Source organism: Gymnoscopelus braueri (genome assembly GCF_963280865.1).
Source record: "Gymnoscopelus braueri genome assembly, chromosome: 3".
Lineage (NCBI taxonomy): Eukaryota > Metazoa > Chordata > Actinopteri > Myctophiformes > Myctophidae > Gymnoscopelus > Gymnoscopelus braueri.
Window position 1 is genome coordinate 19,263,742 of NC_137612.1, and position 6,000 is coordinate 19,269,741.

Consider the following 6,000-nt stretch of genomic DNA (forward strand, 5'->3'; position numbering starts at 1 on the left):
CGGGGTCCCTGGACTCTGATTTGAGAGCCAATGTCCTACAGTAAGTACTTGGACATGTTGTGGTGATGAGAATAGAATGGTAAATAAATGGTGTATTTGAATAGCCCATGCACAATGCACTTTACAACGCGCATTACATTCACATATTCACATGCAACCATGCAAGGCATCATGCAGGGGGGGGGGCTCAGTGTCTTTCTTATTAACCCATTCAAATCCGGGAACACCTCTGTGTCATTTTACATTTCTTTGGCTATGGTGCCGCGCTATGAGCTTGTATATCTGCTATTTTTGAAAAATCTTGGAACGTTTTTGCAAATCTTTGAATAAATATATTTTTAAAGCGAGGTCCCTGGAACAAAATATTTTGAGATGATACATACGGGAAATACGAGAAATACATATCTAAAAAATGTTTTCTAAATCCTAACAGTATCCGACCCGCATATTATTTTGTTCCAGGGACCTCAAAAGCAAATATTTCAGTTACAAAATAATGTTCGCTTTAAAAAATATATATATTCAAAAATGAGTAAAACACACAAGCTGATCTACAAGCTCATAGCGCGGCACTTGGCGCTATGAGCTTGTATATCTGCTATTTTTTAATAGCCAAAGTACCTGGATACAATCTAAAATGACACAGCATGCGTTCCCGGTCTTAATGGATGAAGGACACAAAGCCAGGAAGTCGGGGGATCGACCAGGGGAAACTTTCAAGACATTCACTCTGCCACCTGAGCCAGAGCCACCCCATATATAATGATAGGGTATCATTATGTTGGCCATCTGAACCGAAGTGATGAAAACAAGATTGGTCTGCCAAACATAATGAGGCATTATGGTCTCACCTCCACAGTAGCTAAGCCTAATGGAAGTCATTGGCTAAAAGTATTCCAGAGAAAATTAGATGCCTTCTTGGTTAGAGGGGCTGTTGTTTGGCACATAATTGATAGGAGAGGTGGTTAAAGGCATCCATTTCCCCCCGAGGGGCACCGTAATTGCAAAGAATCTAATAACGGGAAGGAGCAAAAGGAGAAGGGTTCCATCATAACATGTGAGAGAGTGTGTACGCGTGGTCTGTATTCAGATCACATCCAGGGTACAAGCTACGCCGAGCGGCTGGACAAACCAATTACAACAAGCGATGAAGGAAATTCTGTAGCACTCCCAAAGCATGCCATCAAGTATGCTGCTAAAATGGTATTCATTCACTGTACAAACTGCTGCTCATAGTTGTTTTTCTTTCAACAACGATTTTGTGCCATCTCCATTATAGAGGTCAGCAGACAACCCGGGAAAGAAGGATCCATCAGCTGAGAATGACACGGCCTGAATACATAGCTGGTCTGTGATTGAACCAATGAACCAATGAATCTGCCATCAGCTGCACCGCTGCCTCCCGATGTAGTCTCTCTAAGGACTCACAGTCCATTTTACATAGAATGAAAAATCATTTACCACAGAGAATGAAAAATCATTTACTGTAAGTGATTAACAAATCAAAAAATAAGGCTTAACATTTCAATACCACAGCTTAGGTGTATTAGGCTAGGAGATACAGTACATGTCAAAAGGAAGGAATCGATTCGATGATGTAGTTAGTACATTTTTTACATTGATTACACTATGACCATCACCAAGGTAATAAAAGGATGCCTGTGCTAACAGAAAGCATTACGATTTCAAATAGCAACGCATTCAATGTGAACGCCCACATCCGCCCAGCAGCTTTTACTTAAGAGCTATTCCTAATTTTGGCAATTCAATTAAATGTGTCAAACATTTCAAGACGCAACTTGGGAGGGCAGACATGTCATGTAAAAGTAACCACTTAAAATGTGTGACTGGTATGTCAATTGTGCAAAAATGAATAACTTGATGATTAGGCGACCAACTGTGATAAGGCCACATACTGCATGGGTCCATTTTCCTCAAAGCCCCGCCGTGGGCATACGATGCCAAATTCAGGACACTCATGGATGAACTGCAACGCCGCCTGCACAAATCTACGTTTTAGGTACACACATAGGCGTTGTTAGGCATGAGAGAAGCGAGTGGCTGAATAGCCACACCACCGCGCCGTGGGCTTCAATTATAATATATTCATGCTTGTTACCCTCTCAGAGTTAAATGAACACTCCAGACTGTACAGTGCAGAATCTGCAGATAGTTGTTGTAGAGGACAACATAATGGTGACTAACTGAGTGGCATAGACACAAATAAATGTGTGGCTTCTTAAATCTGTCACTCGAATAATAATAATAATAATAATAATAATAATAATAATAAAACAAGATTTACATCACGGTGTCATGGTCTATATTGTATTTTTCACATAAAAACATTACAGTGCTTTAAAAAAGTCTTAGCCTCAACTTTAGTCATAGCTACAGTAACTATCAACCTTTTGTATTCATATAAATGTGTTTAACGCGACAAAATACACATCTGGGCAGGACACTTTTACACACAGTTTACAGATGTGAGAAATCACTAAATTCCTGGATTACAGCCCACAGTGATTCCCTGTGATGTTAAAGCAAGGCTGCTGCCTAACACAGGCCATCAGAGTGTAAGTGCACTTAAAGAAAGAGGAAGAAGTACAGTGGACCCCATCATCAATGAAGGGCATATCCCCAGATCCACTAGAGATAGGCTACCGCTGCAAACACATGACTGTGGAAGGTCAAGGATGAACAGAGGAATATTTTGGAGACACAAACTGGACTGTGTGTGTGACTGTGTGCGTGTGTGTGTGTGTGTGTGTGTGTGTGTGTGTGTGTGTGTGTGTGTGTGTGTGTGTGTGTGTGTGTGTGTGTGTAGTGCTGTGGGCCTACAGTATGTGTCCTACAATCTGCAACCCCCCCCACACACACATTTCTAGCCAATTTATACTTAGTCGTACAACAAGGAATACATTAGTCATTACAGTACAGTGTTTCTGACCACACATTTCCCACACAATGCCTGCTCTATGCAACTGTTACCCTGTGATTCCATCGCTAAAGGGCTTCCAAAGCCATTAAGAGGATCGAAAGATGAAGTGAAACTAGTCCTTTGTACTGACACGCCTGATATGGCTGCATTATTATTAGAGAATAATTCAGCATATGTATTCTAAGATGCTCTCACCTCTCATTTGGCTGTGCTTGTTAGTCTCCAAATAATGTGTAAAGAACCTATAAATAAACATGAATAGAACAGAGGAGAATCACAATCCCCACTGAATACTAACATACTTTGAAGATACAGCAGGCTGTGTGTTTGGTTGTTTTTTTGTGTGCTCCTGTTGGTTATCTGTTTTTAGAGGCCAAGCAAACAACATAAAGTAGAAGAAAAAGAAAAAGAAAATGGGCTACTTGTGGAGAACAGTCTATTACTGCTTTCCAGAAAACACAGGGAGGGTCAGGGTGAATTGGTAAAATAATTTCCTCAGTTTTATCAAAGGCAAGCACTTTATTAAAAAATCCCTCAAATAATTGTATGATTTGTTAGAATAATGACTTGAAAGAGACCTTTGGGGTTGTAATCATCAAGTACAAGCAGCCTATACACTGAAACAGAATGGCAAAGAAATGAACCAAGGCAGCAGTTAGCAAGTCTATCTAGAGACAGACAATTCTGATGCTGCTCATCTGTGTGACTGATCTGAATGGAGCAGCAGCACCATATGGACCTGGGTCCTATTTGGAGAAAATGAGCCCCAACAGTAGAAATCCCAGTTGTCTCATACAACAATTCCAGCAGGCACACACTATCTATCTGCTAAATAATTAATGATGGCTTTTCACAGATTATTAGGGGAGCAATGTATTTCTCAATTAAAGCAAACCCTATAACTGGGCAAATAAAGACTAGCCTACATTTGCATTTTGCATAATTATTTCGTTTTCCATTCAATATAGACGTTATGAAATACTTTAAACAAGTTCTAACACATTTCACTACAAATCTGAGGACGATCGAGGGGTGGCAAAAAAAAGCAGCCGACAGTCCTAAATCAAAGATCCTGGAGAAGAGGACTGCGTATAGCACTAGCAGCACCGTGGTTAATTATTACTGCAAGTCCTGTTTGCAATCGAATAAGCTTGGAGAGGAGCAACACACTTACTTGTTCTGTGGTGCAGTTTTATTCCTCTTCATCAAATAGGATGAAAATTAATTCCAATATCCATAAGGACTGTAGCCTGTACGTGACTGTCCGAGATGTAAGAATGTACTAGTGGCTGGAGAGCATTTCCTATCAAGTCTTGATCCCTCAGAAGCCAATTAGGCGGTTGCTCACCAGCTCACTGCTCCAGTATGTGCTGTACTGTGTGTGTGTGTGTGTGTGTGTGTGTGTGTGTGTGTGTGTGTGTGTGTGTGTGTGTGTGTGTGTGTGCGTGCGTGCGTGTGCGTGCGTGTGCATGTGTGTGTGCGCGCGCTCAGCCTCTACACCACCGTACGAGTCCGTCTCTCGGCAAGGATGGTGCGTTTTGCAATCATTCCCCGAATCATCCGATCAATGAGATGGCTAGGTCGGGATGCTGGGCTCCACTGAATCGCTGTATATATATATAGGCTACACTATGCCTTTACTAAGCCGGATTGTTCCTCGACTTCTTCTAGCCGCTGTATGTTGTTACGCTCCACACAGGAGGGAAGCCGGGGTGCATCTGAGCTGAGATGGTGCGCATCCCTCATGTGCTCCAGTCCAGTCCATCCAGTCGTTGTGCAGACAGAGGCAGAATGAAGCGCCTACTGGTGGCACGTGAAAACACCCGCGCGCATTAGTAATGCGCCACCAACCCACCCAGGGGCCGGTGGTGGAAAAATGACTCACAGTATAGATACTTTTAAGTAAAAGTATCAATAGCCTACTGTAGAAACACTCTGTTTACAAGTAAAAGTCCGGAATTCTACATTTACTTGAGTAAAAGTACCAAAGTATTGGCGTCGAAATGTACTTAAAGTACCAAAAGTATTAAGTAGGCTACTCATTATGCAGAATGTCCCGTTTCACAACATGTCTAAAATTTCCAAAATAAATATTAAGACAATAGCTCACATTTTATAGTGAGCTTAGTGGATCTGCTATTTTCAAATAGTCAAAGTTCAAATAGGGCTGAAGGTTAATTAAGCAATATTACACGAGAGAGGGTGTGCTTCGCCTCGTTCCAGCAAGCATCAAAAGCACACCCTCGAGCGATATTGCGATTATACAACAGTTACCAACAAAACAAAACACATCCATATGTATTCATATTGTGGGGCAATTCTTATCTCTGTTTCCCTGTAAATAGAAGAGTTCATTTGACTGAGACATTAAATAGTCCCTGTTGATTCAAAGTAGCAGCAGCCTGGCCCTGTCACCAAGGCACCGTCTCACCAATCAACACAGCTGAGCTGTCAATGCCGGTGCAATGGGAGGAATTCCAATTATGCTCAGTAGCCTACGTCGTACGACGTGGCCAAAATAACTGTCGGGATGGCGATGCATTCATCAAAAGTAAGTCCACCAATTAAATCAAAATAAACAACATTTTTGTTCTCTGATGGGTCTTGCTTGCATGCAGGCTGCTGTTGTGTTTTGGTTCCCCCCCCCCCCAATGTAACAGCACAGCTGTGCCATATATGGTCTAATGATTAATCAGGTGCAGAGTGATATATTAATGTAATAGGTATTAATATCATAATATATTATTATTCCCAAATTTGGCGGCCGCGGATACAGGTCGCTCCAATGAACTGCAGCGGCCAGGCCCAGGGCTAGGTGTGCTATCATGCTTGTTTGAAGCATAGATATGAAAGCCTAGATACCTTATTGGCTGCTGCAGTTCATTGGAGCGACCTGTATCCGCGGCCGCCAAATTTGGGAATAATAATCAAAATGGACAAACTAAAGTTTTCAAATAATTGTAGTGGAGTAAAAGTACAATATTTGCCTTTGAGATGTAGAGTAGAAGTAAAAGTATAGAAAATTGGAAATTCTCCAGTAAAGTGAAAATACCTCAAAA

The 6,000-nt window shown here is 41.5% G+C and overlaps 1 protein-coding gene across 2 annotated transcripts in view; it reads right to left on the reverse strand.

Annotated features, from left to right (window-relative positions):
* Positions 1-4,200, reverse strand: part of cntn3b (contactin 3b) — an 82,896-nt gene extending 78,696 nt beyond the window's left edge. For both annotated transcript variants that reach the window (XM_080424394.1, XM_080424393.1), the window contains exon 1: positions 4,116-4,200. The gene's annotated coding sequence lies outside the window, so the exon portion shown is untranslated. The remainder of the gene's footprint in view (positions 1-4,115) is intronic.
* Between the last annotated feature and the right edge of the window lie 1,800 nt (positions 4,201-6,000).